The sequence below is a fragment of the Podarcis muralis genome, chromosome 2 (assembly GCF_964188315.1).
Source record: "Podarcis muralis chromosome 2, rPodMur119.hap1.1, whole genome shotgun sequence".
NCBI lineage: Eukaryota > Metazoa > Chordata > Lepidosauria > Squamata > Lacertidae > Podarcis > Podarcis muralis.
Genome location: NC_135656.1, coordinates 94494841 through 94517776, shown reverse-complemented (window position 1 = coordinate 94517776; position 22936 = coordinate 94494841). Strand labels below are relative to the sequence as shown.

At 43.6% G+C, this 22936-nt stretch overlaps 1 long non-coding RNA gene across 1 annotated transcript in view; it reads left to right on the top strand.

Moving 5' to 3' along the window:
- Positions 1–244: 244 nt before the first annotated feature.
- The window catches only part of LOC144327028 (uncharacterized), a 98838-nt gene continuing 76146 nt past the window's right edge, over positions 245–22936 (top strand). The window contains exon 1 of the long non-coding RNA XR_013392005.1: positions 245–507. This is a non-coding gene — a long non-coding RNA (uncharacterized LOC144327028). The remainder of the gene's footprint in view (positions 508–22936) is intronic.

Sequence of the window (22936 nt, the reverse complement as noted above, 5' to 3'; positions counted from 1 at the left end):
GCCTATGCTCTGCAATATATATTTTAAAACGAAACATATACAGTCAAACCTTGGTTCTCGAACGTCTCCGTTGACGAACAGTTTGGAACCCGAATGCCAACAACCCAGAAGTAATTGCTTCCGTTTTCGAATGTGCCTTGGAAGTTTCTCCATTTTTTCAATGGATTTTGCCAACTGCCCTTTGATCTTCGGTTTTCAAACGTTTCGGAAGTTGAATGGTCTTTCGTAACGGATTACGTTCGAAAATTGAGGTTCCACTGTATATGAGATTGCAACAAAATCCATTCCTATTTGAACTCCCTATTTATTGCTGATGTTGCATCAGTCGTGGCTGTTGTCCATTGGCAGAAGGCTGGGAGATCAACAAGAGGTAGAGACATGGCCAGTGACAGGTAGAGCCAACAGAACATTTTCCTCCACATTCTCCTCCCTGCTGAGTTCTACAAGAGGTAACACTGAGACTGAGGGAAAGGAAACGGACAGCCAGGGCCATCCTGTGAACTGACTGTAAGTAAGAAGGCAAGCAGGTGAGCACTGATTGAGGGCAGACTGAGGCTGGTGGGGCAGAGCCCCATTTGTCAAAATTGACCGGACTCTCCTGCGTTATATGCGGACAGGTCTGCCACTGCTGTCCTAGTTCTGCCAAACAACAGCATATTGCTGGTATTCTATGGTATTCTACCATGCATGGCCTGGTAAACTCAGATGAGAACGGTTAGTGTTCCAGTGTGACCCAGAAGGGCTGCTGAAAATACACTGGTCTTGTTTAGAGCAAAAGCAAAACACAAACCCCAAACAGTCCCTGCCCTCCCAGCACATTCCCTCATTTGATTCTACTCAGAGAAGGTCCCAGAGGAAGACCCGTGGTCAATTTTGTTGGCTGCGAGTTTCCCTTTTTCATTATGTGTGATTCGGCGGAGGCTGAACCCTGTCATATCAGAGTAGCCTTTGGCAGTGAGCTGGGCCATGAAATCTCACTGGGGGGAAAGACAACAATATGTGTGGAATTGGAAATCGGGAGGCTGCTTAGGCAGACCGGGCAGCTGTGTGGCAAAACACCGTACAGTCAGCTTCAAGGCAGCCCCGACAGCCAAAGAGATGTCTTTATATTTCCTCTGTGTGAAAGAGTGAATAGCCCAGTTTAAAATGCAGAATTATTGTATATTATATTACATGTTTAGGGTTTCAGTTGCTTTGCCACCTTTATCAGAGCAGTACAGCAAGCACTGTTGCTGCCCCTGTCTTATGAAGGAGAACTGAGCCTGAGGCTGAGATTTGAGGAAGACATACTTATGTGGGACTTCCAAGTAAACAAACCTAAGTGGGTTCCATAGCTAAGCCAAGTAGAGGCCACAATCCAACATAAAAGGCACTTCTAAGCCCGCTGATCTCAAAAACAGAGAGTTACGTTGGATTGCGAAAGTGAGTATGTGGAAGAACTGAGATTGAGTGAACATCTGCCCAAGTGCAATTGATTATGCTGGAAACACTGAGTACACTTGCCTTTTTGTACTCCAGAGTAGTGTGCCAGTTCCCTCTCCTCCATGGCTGTTAACTCCTTCTCTGACCATTGGGGTTCGCTACAGCCAACCTCTCTCTCATAGAGGGCTCTAGACATCCTTAGCTAATCACATAATTGTACAACAGACCGTGTCATAGCTGTGGCAATTCAAGGGGAAGTGGCTAAGTCACATAATAGCCATCCCTTAATCTGAACCGGTAACCTTGCCTTCTTTTCAGTTAAAATGAGCTGGGATAATTATGCATGCAGAAGGGGAACAATGTCCCTCCTATGTCATGTATTGTGTGACCTTGTGTCCTGGACAAGCACGCAACCTATTTTAGAAACCCTTTGCATGTATAAGCCCGGTCTTATGATTATGATTACCTTTTGCAAAGAGGTGCCTGTTGTTGCAACATAAGTGCAACAATCACCATAAGTGATTGCTCAGCAAAATCTGGTGGTTTTGTTTAATGAAGGGTGAAGAAAATATTGTCTGTGGCTTTTGGACACTTGCTATTTTCACAGTTGGTAGGCTGTGATGCAGGTGCTTGTTTTTAATGAGGGTTAATTTGTCTCATATTTTAATTTGACAGAACCTGGCAATCTTTCTTTTTAGTCTTCAGAGATGATCTCGCATCTCTTTATGTGTAAACCAAAGCTGCATTTTATCATTCAGTTTTAAGTAAACTTTTGGATTTGGAATGTATGAGGAAATTCATATAAATGTTGTCTTTAGATATGGTACATTTAGTTAGATACAGGGATAGAAGTTGGCTGATTATTTTTTAAAGGGAGGGGGAAGAAAATCCATATAAAATACTTTTCTTACTGGAAGAAGTCTTCTTGGATAAGAGAGAGTAAGTCAGATGGTGATTAGGTTCAACCTAGAGTATTTTATTTTATTCGAAAATTCACATTCTGCCCCCTCCAAACATGCACACAGCATCCAAATCAGTTGAGAATATACAAATCTCACAATATAAAACAAATAAAATTAATCATTGCAGGATATTCAGTTAAAACAATTCATCCTATTAAACATCAAATCCAAGCTAGTGAAAAAACACGACCTCATTGTGTGTCCTGCTAGGTGTGTTGAGCCTATTATACCCTGTGATAGCCCCATGGCTGTAAATAGCTGACATGGAATTCTTTAATTGGTATTGTTTTCTAGCTTAATAGTTTAAAACATCCTCAATCTGAACATGCCATGATAAAACTGGGGGGTGGGGGGCAGGGAATATTCATGGGAGATAAGGAAGTCATGTAAATCTATCCAAATTATCTCAGTTGGGATGCCCTTCAAGGATATTTTCTTTCATGAAGTGTGCAAGGATGCAATTATTGACAATGCTAAGGGTTGAGAGCTTATACCTGGAGGCTCTTACCACAATTCACAACAGTTTGGCAGTTGGGCATCAGAGCACACTCTGCATATAGCATCTTTTATTATTATTACTGAAATGAAAAGAGATTCCAAGAGTAATGTAAGGTCATGGCTTAAATTAAACCCCAGTGAAAGGAGATGAACTTGCACAAGTGTAGTTGGGCAACTTTTCATGAATGGTCCACACTCCATTCCACTGGGTCACTGAAAATGTTAGTGTGGGTCTTGCGTCAGTAGATGTACTAGTGAGAGGAATCAAGGGAATAATAGAAGCACGGGATGGGAAGGAGTGCCACAGATCATCTACTTCAACCTGGTCTTCTGATGGAGGACCCTCCAGATATCAGCCAACATCCACCACATGCAGCTGCAGGTGCTCAGGAAATATATATGGCAAATCAAAAAGAACTGGAAAGAAATGGCTACATCCATTCAGCTTTAAGGAAAGAATAACTTGAGAGGAACAAGACATACCATAAGAATAAAATGGCTGATCTGAAGAGAAGAGTGGAAAAATAGGCTTTGCACACAAATTTTCCTCAACTTCTCATTCATTGTCATGGGGGATTTATTCACTATTAGTCTTCTGTAGACTTCATAGCCTATGAAATCTGATATTGCCTTTCATGTTGGCTTTTCCCATTAAATATCTGATCTTATGAATGCAACACACGGCTACACAGGCTTGGAAATCAATTCCGTCATCCTAAAATATTACCTCCATGTGGAAGACTTCTGCTGCAGGGAATCTAGTTCAATATCTTACCTTTTGCTTGTATAGATTGCCTTTTTACTTTCCTAATATCCTGAACATGCTGTAAGGGGAATTCCCCCCCCCCCCACTGATAGAAAGTAAATAACGCCAAAGGTGTTTATGAAGAAGAAGGAAAAAAACAGACTTGTTGTCTCAGTCAGTTGGTTAAGAGACTTGAAGATCTCTATCCCCATTTCTGGAAATTCATGGTAAATAAAGTCCAATGTGCATTGTCTCTATGCAGCTTTTCTGTGGCAGTCAATAAATTAATTCATAATTTCTCTTTCTTCTTTCAGCAAGATGGGATGATTAGTAACATTACAAAAAATCAAATCCAGATGAGGGGCTCCAGTAATTGGCTTGAGCAAATGCTTGGCACAAACCTGATATGCCAGTAAATAATCTAAATGAAGTTCCCAGAGGGAAACCCCGCTCTGCAAACAGCATGCGTTATCCCACTGTTGACTCTCTCAGTGGGAGGGATCGCTCCATAGCACAGAAACCCCAGTTCAGATTCTTGCTTAGATACAGCAGATCCACAAACTAGCTGAGCCTGAAATACTTGGAGTGAAGTTGATTTGCAAACTAGTTGCCCTCAGTTGCAATGCTTATGCCATAATCCTAGCCATAGTTTTTGGGGAGAAAGCCCCAGTGAATACAGCACTTGCTTTTAGGTAAACACGAGTTAGGCTCGAACTGTTAACGAAACATTTGTGCTGATAAGTGGAGCAGAACTGGACAGCTCTGGCCCACTCCCCCCCACCAACTCCCCATGTAAACCCACTGCCTCTATTGCAAGATAGCACCATTCCTAATTGGATGGGTTTCCCAGAATGCAGTGTTAGGGGCCATGGGAAGTCCCTTATCCTCAAAGTGCTGCTCTGTGGTTTTGGGGTGGTCCCCCCACTGTTTTTCTTTCCAGTTCAGCAGTGCCAATGGCACAGACACGGGGAGCCTTTTGTGCTTTGCAGCCATTGAGCTGTGGTGGTATACTCACCCTCTCACTGCCTCTGATCAAACAAATTTTGCAGGTAGAAAAAGACTGGTTTAAAACTGGAGTACTGTCTGAGCAGCATTGGCAGATTAGCTTGTTTTCAGAACACACTGCCAATAAGACTAGAAGTCTTGTACCTACAACCTTTCTTTGCTGTGTATTCACTGAAGAAAACTTTGCGCATCTTAGACACACATATAAAAGGTAATGGGACCCCTGACTGTTAGGTCCAGTCGTGGGCGACTCTGGGGTTGCGGCACTCATCTTGCTTTACTGGCCGAGGGAGCCAATGTTTGTCGCAGACATCTTCTGGGTCATGTGACCAGCATGACTAAGCCGCTTCTGGCGAACCAGAGCAGCGCACGGAAACACCGTTTACCTTCCCACCAGAGCGGTACCTATTTATCTACTTGCACTTTGATGTTCTTTCAAACTGCTAGGTTGGCAGACACACATATATAAATGATATATATAAATACACACATATATAAATGTGATGGTAGAATGGTGTCAAAAATAAGCTGCTAAGTGAATAAAGATGGATGTGGGTGTAATGTGATGTTACTTAACATGCTGTGTTGCCTTGTCACACTTGTTAAGGCAGCATCTATTTCTGTGTCTGGGTCACCTACAACAGCCTGCTATATCTTTGTTGTTGCATTTTCTTTCTTTCTTTCTTTCTTTCTTTCTTTCTTTCTTTCTTTCTTTCTTTCTTTCTTTCTTTCTTTCTTTCTTTCTTTCTTTCTTTCTTTCTTTTCTCCCTGAAAGCTCAGATGTGGCTTAGTAAACACTGATGATACTGTGTGTAATCAGACACCTGTTCTTGCCATTTGCAACTGTCGGTTGTCACATATGTCATTCCTTATAAGGAAGGGGAAACGTTGGCACCCACCAAGCAAGAACACCCACCCAAGCATGCATATGCATACAGAAGTACTTTGGTCTGTCAGCCGATGCTTCAGAGAGAATGTTGAGACCTGCAATGAGAGGCAGCCCAATAAACCCCGCTGCAGTTGCACCAAATTGATCCATGCCAGTGGGCCTTTCATAGGAGTCACCACCAAAATGGATGATACTTGCCCAGCTACAATGGCTGGTAGATGTCCCCTTTGTCTACGCAAAGGGCCTATTCCTCATGAAATGCTAGTATGACTATATGGAGATGAACTTTATCATCACATGATTGTCTGCTGCAGTCATTTACTAAGTGCCAGTGAAGGGATTTACACCAAGTATCTACCACCCCCTGACCATTCTTACAGATCCTCTGCTGTAATTTTGTTGTGCCGATAGATTTTCCTGATCCTCCCAAGAGACATCCCCCTGTGTCTAATTAAAATAAATATTTTTTTTTAAAAAGGATGACACATTCACACTTTGGTTACACTCACTTCTACACTTTAGCCACATCCACTGTGACCTGAAGTTGTGTTGACCATGGGTTAAGGCAACCCTCGACTGAAAAAAATATTAGCCACCCTTGGTCAAGTTGTAGTTCATATTCGCAGGTTACGCCAGCCTTAATTAATCTTTCCTGGGCTAGAACAGGAAAAAGAAAAATTGTAGGGAGGGAAATATTCTGACAACAATATGCTAAAATCAACCTTAGTCTGTACTCAAGGCCTTATGGGTATGCTTGCATTATTAATTATCGTAGTATAATGACCTCTTTCTTCATTTATTCCGCTTTTGTGGAAGTAATACTAAAGATTAGAACTTCTAGAAATATGAGTGAATGTGAGTTTAATATACTAATTTGACAATCCACATAGTTACTTATTTCATTGTTCAGATGGTCACATTATTAGAAAATAGTTGTATTTTAGCAATTTGACTTAGAAGAATGAGACAGAGCTCTTTGCTGAGATCATTTAGTTGCTACTACATAATTAAAGCATGACTCTTGTATGCAAAGTGGTATTTTCAACTCAAAACAACATCTAACTCACTAAGTGATTTCTACTTGCTAGAATAAAGCTTCAGGTGTTGATAACTGCATATAGAGCTAAGGTTATGGGCAATGAAAATAACTTTGTATAAACTCAGTATATGTGAAAGTTGTACATGAAGTAGAGCTCTGCAGAAAATAAAAATAAATAAAAGTGCAGGTTGTTTTGGTCCTTTGTAAAAGGGACTTAGTGAAACCTGCGCTCCCTGCATAGCTGGTCTTGACTTTTATAGCATCAATAATTTTAATCTCCTTCTAAAGTTTACATCTGGGCCGACTGCATAGGTGGGGCAGTGGCAGTCCCAGCAGGAGAACTAAGCTTGAAAATGGAATTCTTTGCTTTATTGCAAACAAATTTTAAAGGAAGGAATGGAGTGAAACCTTTTGCTCTAATCCAATCAATCCTTCCCCATGTGCACATTGACAGGTATCCTTGATGTGAGACCCTCTTCAAACATCCTTTTGAAAACTAGTTTAGAAAGCAACTGGAAAGAGCCTTAAAAACGCCAAGGTTTTCTTCCCCCACACATCAAATACCAACTACTTAAATCCCAAACTGTTGATCCAGTATAAGATATTGGGTCACCCCTGCCTCTTTTAGATTGCTTGTTTGCCAGGACCAAAATGGCAAACAGCTTTCTACACCCACAATGTTGGGGGCAGGTGTTATAAGGCAAACCATTATATACTCCCCTCACCCCTGAGTTTATTGTTCTGGTTCATTCATAGCTTCATAAACAAAGGATGTGTCCCTCCAGATGTTATTGGACATGCCCAGCTCCTCCCTTGTCCTGTCCTGTGCCATTTTCAGATCCCTTCTAGTACTAAGCTGGAGTTCCTTGTTACATGGGAATCAGAGACTTCTGGCTTAATGTCGTTTAACAAACTGGGAAAATAAACCAGATATGATTGGTATCCCCATAGTAAGTTTCCAATTTCCTAGCCATTTTGGGAAGCAGGACTCACCATATGATCCCGGCCAATCATGAACCAGCTGTTGACATGGATTATAGGTGTGTGGGTGGGAACACTGCATTACGGGCAAGTTTTGCTTCATGGCATTTCTAGGTTGTGGGAAACTCAGCACAGATGGGGAGAAAGTAACACCTAGACCCACTCCAAAAGGCTTTCCGTGTTGCAGAAGTTGTTTCTGGGAGTTTAAGTTGGCAGTGTGTTTACTACAGAATAGTCAACATGGGAAAAGTGTAAAATATGAGCTAGTGAAAACTGTTTCAGAAGATCTGTTGCTGGATAACTTCATTGTTTTGTTAACAACGAGGGATCTGTTTTTATGACATCACAATTTCCCGATAAGACCACTAATACTTTCAGAGACTTTGCGATAATAATCCTCTCTTTCTCTCCACATTGTAAAATTTAACAAACCCGAGCTGCATTCTGATTGAAATGCTCTCCACTTCTTGTGGCTTTTAGGAGGAGTGTAATACCCTCCGAAGCTCTGCAGTTTCATGGAGTTTAAGATGACATGTTCAGCTATTACATGGCTTTACTTCATTGCATGCGCTAGGTGTAACTAAAATCATAAATCTCCCGAATGACAAAACATAAAATTTACATGCAAGATCTAATCTATCCTGTTCTGACTTATAAAAAAAGGGTCACTAGTGGGTAGTAAATTAAGACTGCATAAAAGTTTTACCTGCAGGTGCTAAATCATTTGCTCATATCAGGCTTATAGGATTGTCTTTGTTAATAACTACAGTGCTGGTTGTCTGCTATTGGGTTAGTAAAGAATAGGTGAGAAGGTCAATATTTGCCAAGCTGTTCTTGGCCTAAGTAATGGCTTTCCAGATCCTTGTGGATAACTATTGTCATCTTTCTGATTACACTGTTTTTCATTAGAATGGTATCCAAACACCAGGCACTGAGGCAGTGTCACCCACCCTTAATATCAAGTCAATATATGCCACAGGAAAAGGAGGAAAAATAACTTCTAAACTAATGGAATTTTATTTGACTTCTTCTTGTGGAGACACTGACTCCAGTGAAATGAAATAGTCGGTGGTGATTGGGCCATGGAACTGGTGAGAAGTAGGCATATGGGGCATTGTAGGAAACTGAGAGAGGGAGTGGGGAGTGGTGGAAAGAGAAATGTTTTCCCTTGTGGACTGTAGAATTGCTTCTCTTGTACATAGCATAGTGAGCTGTGGTCCAGAACATTTAAATGTTGTCTGATTGGCGAAGGCTAACATGCCACAATCAAAGTTCCTTTCCTTTCTGACACTGGAGAAACATAATATGTAGGATTTTGGAGAAGTAAACAGCCTTTAGAGCATGGTTTTATTCCAGGGGCCAGCAAACCTTTTCAGCAGGGGGCTGGTCCACTGTCCCTCAGACCTTGTGTGTGGGGGAGCGGACTATATTTTTTTGGGGAAATGAATGAATTCCTATGCCCCACAAATAACCCAGAGATGCATTTTAAATAAAAGCACACATTCTACTCATGTAAAAACACCAGGCAGGCCCCACAAATAACCCAGAGATGCATTTTAAATACAAGGGTACATTCTACTCATGTAAAAACACGCTGATTCCTGGACTATCCGCGGGCCGGATTGAGAAGGCGATTGGGCTGGATCCAGCCCCTGGACCTTAATTTGCCTACCCATGTTTTATTCCTTTCAATATGGCAGCCACCTGTGATATTTTTCTAGAAAAAGAGGTGCCAGAATTCACCATGAACACATCCCTCATTCTATTAGAATAGCAATGGTGCCAGAACTAAATTCCAGCTGAAAAAAATGCTCTGGCAGCCTTGCCGGGGAGAGCATTCCACAACACATTCTTGTGTTGCCACCCTCCAAACGTCTTGTGGAGGGAGCACACAAATAAGGGCCTCAAATGATGATGACAAGGTCTGGGTTGGTTCCCATTGCAGTCTTATGGCACCCCCCCCCTCATTGCTGGTGAGGCTGTGTGGAATGGAGGGGCCACTGCCACATCTGTGCACAGCGGCTGAAGCAGAGGTGGGGGGCAAGCATATTGCACAACAGCAAGGAAAGTGATTAAGGATCCTTCCTGGCCATTTCTGGGCCTTCCAGTGGCAGCCGGTGCTATGCCAGGAGAGCCGGGCTAAAGGACACCTCTGCTGATCCTAACCCCACCAGCCCAGTGTAAGGGGATGGGGTGGGGTTGCTTTGTTAGTGATTTTTAAGGCAGTGAGAAAATGCCTCCTGCCTTAGCATAAGGACCCTAAGCTTGAATCATTTATTTTGCTTTCTTTCTACGTCCACTCTCAAACTTTCACTCCAGGGACCAGAACAACTGGTGCATTGCATATTAATAACTTCCAGCTATATATCACCCTTCCCCTTCCCAATGGCAGTTGGAACGCTTTCCATGAAATCGGACAAGTATTGCTTGAGCCATTTCAAATAAACAGAGCACAGTCAAGACAAACTCAATGAAAGATCTAAAGGAAAAGAGCAAGAGATATAAGCATGAATAAAGAAGCCCTCAGAAAATTTGCAGGTGCTTTAGGTGCCTTTTAGCTGCAACTTTGCCAGTTTAATTCAGTGCAGAATATAATCTTGTTGGTGCAAGAGCTGTGTCCTAGCCTCTTTGAGGAATCACTGGGCTGTTACAAAAAGATCATAGGCACCAGAGCTTTATGGCTCTGAAAGTTAAACAGGCTGATTCAAGTTCAACTTGGCCATGCTGGCTTGTGAAGAAAGAACTCTTTCAAGAAGACAGGTCGAATATTTTGCATCTGATGACTGCACAGGCTTCTTCCTTCTCCCCCCCCCACCCCCCGCCACACATTTTTTGTTGTTCTTTATCCCACTCTGGTTTATAATTTAACCACGAGGACCCTGGCACATCACACAGCGCGTTCAAGCACATGGATGTGTGCTCAGGCAAAACCCACCGATGGCTGCAAAGCCTGCCTCACCGAAATATTTGTTCATAATACTTCCCATTGAGGCTAGGAATTGAATTGAGCTGTCGCCTTGCCTTTTTTTTCTGATTGCATTGAAATCCTGACAGCAGGGGGCTGACCTCCTGCTGAGTTTGGGCTGCCTGTGAGAAAAGGAAAACAGGTGGTGAACCTACTGTGAATCAGGAGGAGACTGGCAGAGGATGGATTATCGTGTTTCATTGCAGTTAAGAGGGGCTCTCCGCCTGCCTTTCTTTCAGAAGTAGGGGAAATAATGTTCCCCCCAACCCCCACCCTCTACATATCGAACCAAATTCAGTGTGTTCTTTTTAAGGCTCATACCTTTTGGCCAAATTAAGCCACAAGGGGCGATGAACACAAGCCGGCTGATGTAGAATTTTAGGCTGAAATAACAGGATGCTGTGCACAGTAATGTAATGTGTGTGTAGCTTTTTACTTATTTCCATGTTATTTATTCCCTCAAGAATATAAATGATGCACTGTACGCACTTGCTGATTCACACTTCACTTAAAAAACAAACAAACCCCAATCATTCATTTCATTTCCACTACCAGGGAAAAATTAATATGGGAAGCATGAAAAGTTTCTAGATATGGCCAGTTTACAGCGCAACCCTATGCATGTTTACTCAGAAGTAATGCTCACTGTGTTCAGTGGGGTTTACTTCCTAGGATTGCAGCCTTACAGACAACCCTAGGCACATCTGCTCATAAGCAGATTCAGTGGGGCTTACTCCCAAGTAAGTTGGCATGGGATTGAAGCACCTTTGCCAAACGTGGCTGATCCAGTGTGAAAGTTTGGTTTCCTATTTGGATCACTGGCTGCCACTGGACAGTAGAAGCCATAGATCCCTGCTGTCCTTCTTCCTGTTATTTATATTAGGTTAACTCTTCTTTAGAGAATTTCCTCCACTGTGCCAACCCCCCCTTTGGATGTATGGGGTATTTCTATACCTTTCCTCGGTCAAGTTAATTGTTCATCCCTGATTAATCTGTATGAAGTTGCCTATTCTGGGATTGGCTAATATTTATTTCTTTCCTTTCATTTGCTACAAAAAGGGTTTTTTTCTGATCCTGATTTGGGTACACTTTTTGGGATTCCGATAAGGCTCTCTTAGCGAGACCCAACACCAATCTGCTTCTCTTTTGACTGGCGTGATTCCGGTTGTTCTTGTGATAACTTCCTGATCCTTCAAACTGGAGATGCCATGGACCTTGTCAGCAGTGTTTTGCATGGGGAGTTATTATACAATCGGAAGAGAAACCAGAGCATTCCAGTGAATTATTATGAACATTTCCCTGAAGCAGGGAGCTTATATGATTGTCCATACAACTGACCCTAATAAACCAGAAGATGGAAATATGTTTATGGAGATCCAAAAACGACAAAGACCATCTCTGAGAGCCAGTGTGGTGTAGTGGTTAAGAGCGGTAGTCACATAATCTGGGTAACCGGGTTCGCGTCTCCTCTCCTCCACATGCAGCTGCTGGGTGACCTTGGGCCAGTCACACTTCTTTGAAGTCTCTCAGCCCCACTCACCTCACAGAGTGTTTGTTGTGGTGGAGGAAGGGAAAGGAGATTGTTAGCCGCTTTGAGACTCCTGAAGGGGAGTGAAAGGCGGGATATCAAATCCAAACTCTTCTTCTTCTTCTTCTTCTTCTCTGTCTCATGTACATGAATTGCTAGGGAAATATTGCTTTGTGCAAACATTCCTGTAATATATGCACCTTGCATGCAATTTTTTTCTTTTCTTTTGGACAGAGAACTGAATCAGAGAAATGTGAATCAGGATAGCTGCATCAGAGTTCACATACTGGTTTGGGAAGTGAGGATTTGATAGGCTCACATTAAAATGTGAATCCTGCCCCCCCAATCCTGAGGGGATACCCAGCTGATCAAAAGGTGGCAGAGTTGTGGGGTGCCGGCATGTAGTCAAAATCCTGCGAAGATGGATGCTTCCCACTTGTCATTCATTCATTCATGGAATCAGGGAAGGAGAGACATAAATTGGGGAAGATATCTCATTGTGTCTCGTCAGACTAGGCTACACAAGGCCTGGGGAACATCACTGTATGGATTCAAGCACAATGTGGTCTTTGCTCTCATGGTTGTTGTTTTTTTAAGCTAGAGCTTTGTTTTTCATCACAAGAAACAAACAAAAAGCAAAGGTCTTTCCCAGGAAGGAAACAAGGCTGTCATGGAGACCTGCCTGCCTCACATTCTTAGAAGGAACTTTGACATCCTGGTCTTCTGAGTCTCATCAAATGTACACCATCTAATTCATGGTTTTACTTTACAAATACTTCTTGGTGAACCAAGTTCAAATCAAGGCAGCACTGAAGTGTTTTCAATCCTTCTGGGATCTGCAGTTGATGCCCAGATTTGACACCACACAGGCCTTTACCCTCAGAGGCCTTTGAACAGACAGGTATGATATCATGGCAATGCCAAGACGTGAGGGGAACAATCTCTCCCTGCCTCCTGCCCAATTCAAAGCAGTGGGAATGATCTTTGTTCTTCCCTTCTGGCAACTGACCAGGTCTCCCTTGAGAAGCTTGTAGAAAGATCTGTAAAACCAGCCAGGCTGCTGTAAGGCTGGCAGAAACCCCACGAGCTCTATTTTGGTTTTGCTGTTGCGTTTTAAATAGACCAGTGTTCGTGTTTTGGCTGGGCCTTTGTGCCCACCAGCACCATTAAAACAAACGATCTGTCAGCATTTCAGAGGGAGAAAAGCGCGTTAATTTCAGGCATTTACAGCTTGGCAATAAAAAGGTGCTCAAAGCTGGAATATGAAATACAAGAGATTCTTGTGGAAGTTAATATTTATGTTCATATTTCTCCTCCTCTCCTCACCCACCCCCTGTTCCCCAGTCAAAACTACTGCTTGTCACTTAGAAAGTTATTACAGCTTGCCTCCCTGCCGGAATGGAGGATGCCCAATAAGAAAGTGTGGCACTAGCAAGTTAACATCTTCTGTCTAGAGCAGACGTAATTTCTGGTTATACTTGCTGACAAAACCAGTGGAGGAAACCCACCCTGTGTATGGCTGCAAAGAGACTGCCAGTCAAGAATAACCAGCAAGCCGCTCTGTTCTGAGTAAGTCCTTGGACTCTCCAAATCTTTGCTTTCTACGTGCTTTCTGTATTCCAGCAAGGAGTTTGGTTGGCAGAAAAAATACGTCTTGATTTTATGTGCTTATGCTGCAGACATTGGTCCAAGGCTTCTGTTCCTCTACAAGCGAAGTGTCTTTATATAAACTTAACCAAAGGTCCTGCTGAGTCAGCACAAAGGTTTCCTCTGATCCAGCGTCCAGTTCTCACAGTGACCAACCAGATGCCTAAGAGGAATCCAAAACAACAACAGCGTTCTCCGTCTCTGTGTTCCCCACCAACTAGCCATCAGAGGCAGAACCTAAGTACTGATTTGGGGCTGGGCGATATCTGCTTTCCAACATCATAAGCTAAACATTGTGACATGGTGGTATATTATGGTGCTGGAGAGGATGTGGGGAGGAAGAAGGCAGTTGCCGGCCATGGAGACAATTAGCGTCGCTGTGTGCAGCTTCTGCCTCTTCCGTTCATACGGGCCTGCCTTATCTGCTGCCACCGCCTTGGCATGGGGAGGGGAGGCTGGTGGGCTCCTTCTTTCTCATGAGAGGAAGAGACAGCCTGTTCCTCCCTGTGCGAGCTGAAGGGGGGGAGGGCTTGATCAACTGAGAAACGGGATTTAAGGAAGCCTGCTTCTCAGTTGATCAAGCCCTGGCCTCCAGCTCCCACGGGCCAGAGTGGGGTCTTCGTTAAACTGCTCGCTGAGGTGCAAGCAGTGGAGCAGTTTAAAGAAGCTGCCCATCCGTATGGTCCCTCTGCGGCTTGAGGGCCAGAGTGCACTGGTGGCTTCACCCAGCGTTTATCGCAGGTGAAACAGCTGTTGCTCCTGAGTCCCTAAGCCATCTGGCCGGGTTGAAGCAGCCATTGTGTTCTGGCCCTCGTACCGGTCCTGGGCGATTTATCAATACATTGCCCAGGTCTAGTACTGATAGCCTTACCTTCCACAAAGCATATAATCATAGAAGGGTCAGAGAGCCAGTGTGGTGTAGTGGTTAAGAGTGGTAGACTCGTAATCTGGGGAACCGGGTTCGCGTCTCCGCTCCTCCACATGCAGCTGCTGGGTGACCTTGGGCTAGTCACACTTCTCTGAAGTCTCTCAGCCTCACTCACCTCACAGAGTGTTTGTTGTGGGGGAGGAAGGGAAAGGAGATTGTTAGCCGCTTTGAGACTCCTTCGGATAGTGATAAAGCAGGATATCAAATCCAAACTCTTCTTCTTCATCATCCAGAGATCCAGGTTTGTGGCCATCACAGCTATTTGAGGGAACAAATACCATAGCTTGACTGAGCGCTGTGTGAAGAAGTACTTTCTTTTGCTTGTCCTGAATCTTCCAACATGATGTGAGATGTAGAAAAGCACCCCCCCCCCCCATTCCAGTGGTTCCCAATCTTTTTTTTTGGCCATGCCCCACCTAAGCATCTCTAAAATCCTGGTAACACCCACCCCCCTGTGACATATCATTCTTACTATTCAAAATGTGGACTCCTATTCACATGGAGGAAGCCTAAAAGGCCATTAACTGTTAATAACTCATTCTCAAATTGCCCCCCTTAAAAATCAAAATGCCCCCCTGTGGGGCGTTGGGAACCACGGCCCTGTTCACTTTCACCACGCCATGCAACGTCTTACATGTCTCTGTCATATCACCCTCCTTATTCACCTTTCTCACCCCTGAGCTAAAAATTCCCAAATGTTGCAACCTTCCTTTAGAGGGGCATTGCTTCATCTGGGTTGCTTCATTTTTGAATCAAGTACCCTGAGTTCATAATGCTTCATAGTAATATATATATATATATTTTGGGGGGAGTGTTGTTCCAGAACAGGAGAAACCCAACTTATCTGATCCACAAAACTTTGAAATATTTGTCCTCTCACACACAATGTGATCTTTTCAAACAAGCGGTCCAGAAAGTGAACTAAAAGAGAAAAGAAAAGGGAAGCTACATAGAACTCACAGGTTTCAATCAAAAAACCTGGTGGAAAACATCTATCCTAAAGGCACAGCCGGATTGGCCATTTTTTGTGTTATTTGTTCAGGGAGATAGGGAGAAGTTGTCTCTCTGGCTAGACAACTGAATGACTCTCTCTTCCAGTGTTGTATTGCAACTTGCTTTTTCTCTGGTTACAAACCATCGCAGAAGAAGCAAACTAAAGCAATGTACACCCCACAACTAATGCTCCATTTTTGTAGTAGCTTAGGTCAGCACTTTAAATACTAATGTTCAGAACAGACAACTTGAATGTTCCCTTATTTTCATTTTATTTTGGTTTGGTGTCTGAAACAAACACAAACAAAATTATACAAGTGACTATGGAAAGAATTGGTCATTATCCAGAATGAGTGATAGACAGGTGTGTGTGTGTGTGTGTGTGTGACAAACTTGAAACAGAAAAGGTGTTGTTTTTTCACCTGCCATTTCACAGGTAAAACTACTTTCAGTTCTACTGCTTTGCCAACGTTTTCCATCAACACCTGGCTGTTTGCCAAAGTATTTTGCTTTTTTAAATCCCAAAACAAAAAGGTATCTTGGAATGTCCTAATATTAGCAAATCACTTTTGCTAACAGGGACAAAAGAACTTTGCAAAACATTACATGAAGAGCACAGAGATCATAATTAAAAGAAGCTTCTTAATCTGGCAGAGCTCAAGTCCATCCGGGAATTGCCGGTGGAACCGGTAATAGACTTCCTGTAGAGAGACATGTGCTGATTACTTACTCAGTAATCCCTCTTCTAACTAAAGGGTACTTTCTAACTAAAACTTGTTGGGTACTGAATAGGCGACTGCCAGGCAAATACTGATGTTGCCTTAATTAGTAGGCTATTATTTGCTGTGGATTTAACACACTGGGTCCTTGCACTATCCGCTGAGACTAATTCTAGATTTTCTTTCCCTGGAAATGGCCAACATATAATTGTAATGTCATTCAATGATGAACTCTTATAATAACTTCAGCTGTTGTAGTGGAACAACGTGAAACAGCTCAGGTTTTGTATATTGAGATGCAGCAAGCTTGCAGAACTTGCACTAGGGTGCAAATCTCCGTTTGCTTTGAGTGAGTCTTGCATGGCAAGTCCCCACTTCTTCTGGTTCTGGAATTTACCATTAACTTCACAGTAGTTTGGCAGAGAGGTTTGGCTAGCTCTGTAGAGCTGGGGGTAGCCAATGTGGTCCTTGCACAAATGTAGGGAAATGTAGGGTATTGTCAGAACAAATGAGGATGGATAAAGTATCAAGAAAGATTGAAATAAGGAGTGCTTGTGTGGATACAGTCTTACTGGTACCTCCTGGAACAGGGGTGGTCAAATCATAGCCTGAGGGTCGTATGCAATTATTGGCCTAATTAAAAAGGGGTAAGAATGGGCTGGGTGGGAGGGAAGCAGCTGAAGAAGAAGGCAAGAGAGGGGGGGGGAATGCCTTGACTACTTCTTGTTTGTTTACACTCACTTTGGCTCTGGCCCCACCCACTCTTGAGTGGCCCTCAACAGAGCAAAGGTTCCCTACTCCTTTCCTAGACTTAGGACACGCGTAAGGAACTTTGGGCCTTCCAGATTTTGCTGAACCACAACTCCCATCAGCCCCAGGAACCATAGCCAATGGCTGAGGATCATGGGAGACGTAGTTCAGCAACATTTGGAGAGTTGAAGGTTCCCCGTGCCCAATTTAGGACAACTAATAAATACTCTAAGAAGTCAAAATGAAACGACTGAGTGTAAAACCATTAATGTCTTGGCGTCGCCAGTGGACTGAGATGAATTAAGGATATTTAGACCCTGGAACCTAGAACAATGTCACATTGCTTACTTGGTCCACTGAGTGTTTAGCTTGGCCCTCCTTTTCTCTGGTCTCCGTTGCTGATTCCCTTCTCTTTACCCTTTCCCTTCAGCAGTAAATTTTGCTGCTGCTGACAGCAGTGGTAATTGCTTTATGTAGAATAAAAGTCCTTCCATTCTCTTCCTCTGTTTTTATAGTATATGCAACCTTACCAAGCTAAAGTTTAAAAGGACAGAAAAATTCATGGTGTTTGCAGTAAGAACGTGTTTTATGCTTTCCTGGTGCTAAAAGCAGGAGGATGTTACACTGATATGGAAATGTCAGAGTTACCGAGCTGTTTCTAAGGCCGTAAATGTTTCTTTTATTTCCCTTTCCCCCCCTTTTTATAATGGTTGCTATTAATTTTAAATTTCCATGGCATTTGCTGCAATCAGAAGGGCAAAAGTTCCCAGACTCTCCTTTCTCTTCTCTCGAGCCAAATCTTTCAGCTTAAGGCAATACTGCAAATGTGCCGTCTGAATTCAGCAAAAGGTGTAAGTAGGATGAAATTGTGTGTGTGTGTGTGTGGGGGTCAGCCTTTGACTTGCCCCTCATTGCTAAAATAAGGGCATGACCAACATCTAGACTGGGCATGATGCTGCCAAAACGAAGTACCTTTAAGACAGTGGCAGAAGGTTAAAACACTTGCTCGATAGAGATGGATTTTGAAGGAAGATGGAGATGCTTGCTGGGAGGAGATAGTTTGGAAGAAGGCCTTTTTTGAGGAAAGCCCCACCATTTCTGTAACATCTGATCAGGTCCTTGAGCCCAAATCTCAACACTCTTATGCCATGACCCAATACTGATGGCCAACTTAGGGCTTGTCTACATTTCTGCTTTCCCTGTGTGTAGGTGCAGGTCTGTGCAGTTTTCTGTTTCTCCCCTGCTTTCTATGTACAAGTCCGAGTGGTTTGGCCTTTGCCCTGCAGAGTACAGACCTGGGGTCAGCCACCTAGAGGCGAGAAGTTGCTGGATGTGTGTTATTTTGTCAATAAAGACTCAACATGTGCCATCCTTGGCTGGAGTGCCTAGGACATGGAACTGTCCCAAAGTATAAGGGGCAGCGTTTGGATAGGTCACGATAGGTGTGGATGCACAAAGAAGGAGTTCTCAGATGGGGCTGCAAATTGGCAAATCAAATTTTAGGGCAAAGTGTGTTTCTGGGGGAATTTTCACATGTAATGAATAGTGGGCTTTGTGTTCTATACAAATAAGGGGTCAAGCCAAAAGAAATAAGCATCCTTTCCCCGCCTTTGTGGATGTTGCAACAGGATTTATGTGAGAAATAAATATTCTCCAATCTTTTATTAAGGTGCCTAAAATATTTATAGCTGTTTTTAGTTTGATTTCATGCCATGCCATTTTCATTTTCTTTTTTTTTAGTAACCGTACCTCACCAGACTTTCTTTCCCCTATTAATCACACTGGCTGGTGCTCAGCCTCCCCCAAGCAAACAGCCAACTCTTCCATTCCACCAGGTGGAACAAAATGATCTATTGGCTCCATTGGCTGTTGCAGCCAATGACCCACAAACATGTATCTCATATTCCATAGGCAAGCATATCTTGGTTCACCATCCTGAGAGATTTGCTCTTCCAATAGGAAACCCGTGACTACCTATGCATTTCTTTAGGTATGTGAAGCAACACAGGTTATCAAGTGCTACAGGTAGCTATTCTAACTCAGAGATGGCAAATACTGCAAATTGACCATTCCTTTTTTGCAGGTCCTTGTCCCCAGCTAACTTTTCTATGCTAAGCAGTCTTGAACCTGGCAACCTACAATTCTGTTAACAAAGACTTTTTGTGGGAAACCACCTGGAGTGACTGGGACAACCTAGTCATATGGGCAGGGCTCAATCAGTCAATCAAAATTCTGTGTTGACTGCATTGGGTGTATTAGAATCCTACCATTTGCAGTACCTGATGTTTAAAAGCAGGATTCCCACATTCATGGTTCAAAAGGAGATCTGGGAAATACGATGCTAGCCAAGCACATGCAATGGTTGGCTATGGAAGGACGGATCTTTTCAATGGTGGTGCCTCGGCTGTCAAATGCCCTCCTCAAAGATGCTCCTTTGGGGCCCAACTGTTGTCATTTTGGTGCCAAGTGAAGACCTTTCCATTTTCCTAGGCTTTTAAACCTGCATTAGTTTTTAGGCTGATTTTACTTTCTGTGACATGTGCTGGTATACATGGGCTCTGCCTGCACACCTGATGGTGAGTGATTTGGGGAAGGATCTCATGCTTCTGAATTGGAATATGCCATTGACAAGGCAACTCAACGGTGGTGGATGGGGGACTCCTGCAATTTTCTTCCCCCTTAGAAACAATACCAACGTGACTGAGGATATGCCCAAAGCTTGAGATGGAGTGCAGCAGGGAGGGAAGAATCTTTCATTTTGACAGACATGTCTCATTTTTAGTCACAGCTAAGTATTTTCCCAGACCTCTCCAATCATAGTGATTTGGGGGGAGGATTGAAAGTTGCATTGGTTATTCACATGGATCTTTGTTTTCCCCTATGCAAATAAGTGAAGAGCTCTTCATTGTGTTTTCCCAAATCTACATCCACATCGAAAATGGATGCTGCTTCAAAAGGAGCCAGGGCCAGGGCAATCAACTCATACAGAGATGCAACGGGCAGCCTCCTTGGTGAGTAAATACCTTAGTCCAAACAAGCTTTCAAATGGTTAGTTTTATTTCTCATGGCACACAGCACATTGGTGTGTCCTGTCGCACAGTTTTGGAACCAAATTCGCCGCGGTGGCAAGCAAACGAATCTCTTTAAAATACGCAGCTGTCGCTAGCTGTACGTCCGACACAGCTGTTTGCTTCCTTGTCATTCTTTTATGCACGTGTTCCCAGCAGACGTGCCAAGAGCTTCGGCCCACTGGGGCATGTGGATGCCTAGGCAAAAAGGCTCAGCGGGGGATGGAGTGATTCCGATATAATCACAGCCCTGCAAGTGTTACAAAGCACAATCAAGTGCGCTCACGTCCCAAAGGGAAATGATTATTGCATGATAACAACACTCCCTGGAGTGGGCCTTATTGGTATTATAAAGAGTGTTTATTGTGGAGAAGCGTGTTTTGTTCTTTCTTCCTCTTTGGCAATGCTGGCGGTTAAGAATATTGAGCAGCCACTGCAGCAGAAAGGTAGCTCTAACACAGCTCTTTAGAAAGCTATATTAGCTTCTGTCTGTCTCTTTCTCAGGCAGAGTTTAAATCTAGAAAATGAGCATTTTAGTGTACACAGATAGAAGCCGTTCGTCAGCGCACAGCCAGGCCAGCCCCCACTCCTTCCAGGAGTCTGATGCACTCTAATTCCATGTTTGTGGAAACTTATTATTTTCTTTGTATGTTTGTGCTTTGAATGAACACTGGACAATGGGAGAGGATCAATTTACGCTAAGAGGTGCCATCTGCAGGGAGTGTCCGCGGAGCCTCAAACGGCACACTTCTCAAGTCATTTCACAAATTATAGTGTAACGCCAGTGGTTTTAGAAGTATTGTCTTCTGAACTGCACTTTCAAAAGCAAACCATAACAGCTGTCAATAATGAAACATTGAAAAGAATTCCCGTAATACCCAACGGCAGTGGAAACTCAGTAGGCTCCAACTGCTAGCAATAGTAAGAGGAGCTTTTGACAGCCATAAGAAGCCATTGCAAACCTCAGGCACCTCTGTCTCAGCCAGCATTGTGAGGAAGGTAGTTGTGCCTCGTTCAGGATTTATCACTGTGTAGACTGGTCCCCCCTCTCCTTATATTTCACCTGTATGGTAAAGTACACAAAATACTTGTTTGTTCTTTGTCCAGCAGCTAAGGAAATGGTTACACATTTGTCAGTTCAGACTGGATTCCCTCTTCCCTGCTAAAATTTGTATGAGATTCCCTTCAAATCATGCACAACTGCAGGTGTGTGAAAGCAACAGCTAAAAACTAAAATGTGGTTCTAGTTGGCTGTTCGTTTTTCTTTTTGTGTGTGTCCAGTCCATGAGGCCAGGTGAGGCAGCTGCCTCAAGCTGCAGGTTCCACAAAGACAGAAGATCCCAATGTCTATCTTTGTTACCCCCTTATTCCTGATGTAGATATTCACTCAGTTCTTCTTCCCTGATGGGAAGGAGGGCACCATTTTTGGGTTTGCCTCAGGTCTTGGGCTGGCCCTGCTCCACTCTACTGATGGAAGCCCAATGACTGACTTTGACTTTTGTGATGAATGCAGTGAGCACAACTCCCACAACCTGAGGCACTGTTCTGTAATATGGCGAGGCAGATGTTGGGGCCCATGGACACAAACACAACCATATTCCATTGTCAGAGCAGGCTGTCAGTTGCCAGCAACCCCCAGGTGTACTTGGGAATTATATAAGTACCTAAGGAAAGGGCCTGCCGGATCACGCCAAAGGTCTTTCTAGTCCTCAAGTGTCCCGTTTTCACAGTGGCCAACCAGACTGCCACATCACATAACTCAAATGCTGTGTGACAACTGCTGATGCTGCCTTGCAAAGTGAAAGAGCAAGTTGCCAGTGAAGCCCCACTGAGTCCTATTCCCTGTTTTGGCCCAACTTAGGGTATCTGTCATGGCGTTGAGTAGCTGCGGCAGGATTGGTGGTTGTTGCTTGAATGCGAGGCTGGGCAGCATCCTGTAACTCTAGCTGTAGCAACCACTGCTCATAAAGCAAAACAAATACCGGTAGTTTCAAGCCAGGAAGTGAAATTTCAGGCTCAGTTGTTCCTTTGTGTGTACTGAAATCTCATTCAGCATTCATTTGTGTTCAAGTGATTCCCTCCCCCCCCCCTTTTTAAAAAAAATGTTTTTATTAAAGATTTTCTTGGGTTACAAAGGTACATACAAGCATCTCTGCTTTCAGTTCATAGAGTTCTTTCTACAGATCATTCATATTCAATGCAAGACACTAATGTTATAGACCAGGCTTCCTCAACCTCGGCCCTCCAGATGTTTTTGGCCTACAACTCCCATGATCCCTAGCTAGGACCAGTGGTCAGGGATGATATGATGGGAATTCTATTCATTTATTGGTTTTTGTTGGCTGTGAGAGAGAATGTGGGGGTTGGTTGCCTATAGTTGACTGTAGTGAGTTTTGTTTGTGAGAGTGGGGAAGGGCTGTTGGGTCAGCTTAGCCATCTTGATTCATATGCAGTCGGTGGTCCTGTTGTTGTCTTGTTGCGCCAGGGTGAAGGCGTCCTCTTTTGTTTGTCCCCCCTGCTGCTCTTCTTTCCCCAGTCGCTTCCCTCTCATCCCACCCCCATTGAAAAAGGGGTGAGTAGGTGAGTAGTAGTGGGAGGGGAAGGGCCACATACAATGAGGATGAGGGCCGCATGGATTGCTCAGTAGCTGTAATGCGTATGGGTTGCTCGTGCGTAAGCTGCCGCCTCTCCAGGCTAAATTGCCTTGTTAAACCTTTCTGACTGGACAGCCCTTCTCACCGTGGATGCCTCAGTCGCTAGCAGAATCCGTCAGTGGGCGTTTCTTAAACCTCTTCCA